Here is a 1,817-nt window from a genome sequence, read left to right as displayed (position 1 = left end):
CTGTCTCGAAAAACAAAAACAAAACAAAACAAAAAAACCAATTAAGCTTTTTTTTTTTTTTTTTTTTTTTTTTTAGAAGATAATCCCTCAACAAACCTAAAAGAAAAAAAAAAAAAAAAAAAAAAAAAAAAAGATCAATATTGCTATTAAACTGTATTAGCAAATAAAGCAATGATCAGCAAGGAAAACATGCTTCTAAGAATATTATGCACAAAATAAGAATTAAGACTGCTATGCATTCAGGAGAAAGAGACAGAGACAGAAGGACTGTGAGGTGAGCCTGAGGGCTGGCTAGATGGCTACACACCAAGATCATGTATCAAAACACTCTGTTACTGAGCTGCTATACTCTCCTTTAATCCTAGAGTTTGGGAAGCAGAGAGAGGAAGTGGCCAGTCAGAGATGCACGGCAAGACTTTGTCTCAAAAACCCAAAAATTTAAAAGAGAGACTATGCAAACAATAAATTATTTAATTAAACCTGAAGAGAAAAGCCTTTTCAAAAGATTTTTTAAATTAAGGCATTTTAAGCCAGGTGGTGATGGCACACACTTTTAATCCCAGAATTCGAGAAGCAGGTGAATCTCTGAGTTTGAGACCAGCCTCATCTACAGAAAGTTCAAAAACAGCCATGGCTATACAGAGAAAACCTAGCTTGAAAAACCAAAAACAAAATTAAGGCTCTTTTGAGTTGCATGTGGTGATGTATATGTATAATCCCAGCACTCAACAGGTAGGGGCTGAGGATACTGAGTCCAAGAACAAACTGAGTTATATATAGTAAGACTGGATCAAAAAAAAAAAAAAAAGTCAATGGCAGGGTGGCAGTGGTGGTGGTGTGTTGCCTGAATTATAAAATGAATCCAGGGTAACTGAGAAAATATGGAGAATACAGAATGGTATAAAGAAAACTGAAGAAACTATAATAACCACTGCTGATACTTTAATATATTTTTGTCAGATTTTTGTTTATATGGTGCTATGTTTTTCATTTTTACAAATGGAATACCAAATATGCTGTTTCCTATTTCCTTTTCTTTACATTTTAACTATTTCCTGGCATTTACTGGATCAATCACAGTACTCAAGAGGCTAAGTTAGAAGGATTACTTCGAGTTCAAGGCAAGTCTGAAACATACATGGCAAGTACTAGGCCAGCAGGGATAAGGAGGGAAATCCTTTCTCAAAAATCCAATAAATCAAGGTGACTTTTAAATATGCCCCCTCTGACCTCAGGGTTGGTCAAGGGGTTATCAAGATCACCAAGAATAATTTAGAGATTGCGGGGCTGGAGAGATGGCTCAGCAGTTAAGAGCACAGGTTGCTCTTCCAGAGGTCCTGAGTTCAAATCCTAGCAACCACATGATGGCTTACAACCTGTAATGGGATTCGATGCTCTCTTCTAGTGTGTCTAGAGACAACTACAGTGTACTCATATACATAAAATAAATAAATCTTTAAAAAAACAAAACAAAACAGCATTGTAACACTGAACTTGAATGGCACGGCAACAAACACCTGTATTGTATTAGGAAGATGGTGAGTTTAAGGACAACCTGAGGTAAACAGTTGAGCTCCAGGTTAGCTTCAGGTACAGAGCAAGACCTTGTCTCAACATTTATTAATTAAGCTTAACAATATACTTGTAGAAAACAAAATATAAAAACACATTAATAGCTGGGCAGTGGTGGCGCATGCCTTTGATCCCAGCACTTGGGAGGCAGAGGCAGGTGGATTTCTGAGTTCGAGGCCAGCCTGGTCTACAGAGTGAGTTCCAGGACAGCCAAGGCTACACAGAGAAACCCTGTCTCGAAAAAA

At 37.3% G+C, this 1,817-nt stretch overlaps 1 protein-coding gene across 7 annotated transcripts in view; it reads right to left on the bottom strand.

The window, feature by feature from the left end:
- Positions 1-1,817, bottom strand: part of Taf1 (TATA-box binding protein associated factor 1) — a 73,865-nt gene that overhangs the window by 53,881 nt on the left and 18,167 nt on the right. The gene's annotated exons all lie outside the window — the stretch shown is intronic.

Source organism: Mus caroli, chromosome X, assembly GCF_900094665.2.
Source record: "Mus caroli chromosome X, CAROLI_EIJ_v1.1, whole genome shotgun sequence".
NCBI lineage: Eukaryota > Metazoa > Chordata > Mammalia > Rodentia > Muridae > Mus > Mus caroli.
This window is presented reverse-complemented; position numbering and strand designations above follow the sequence as displayed.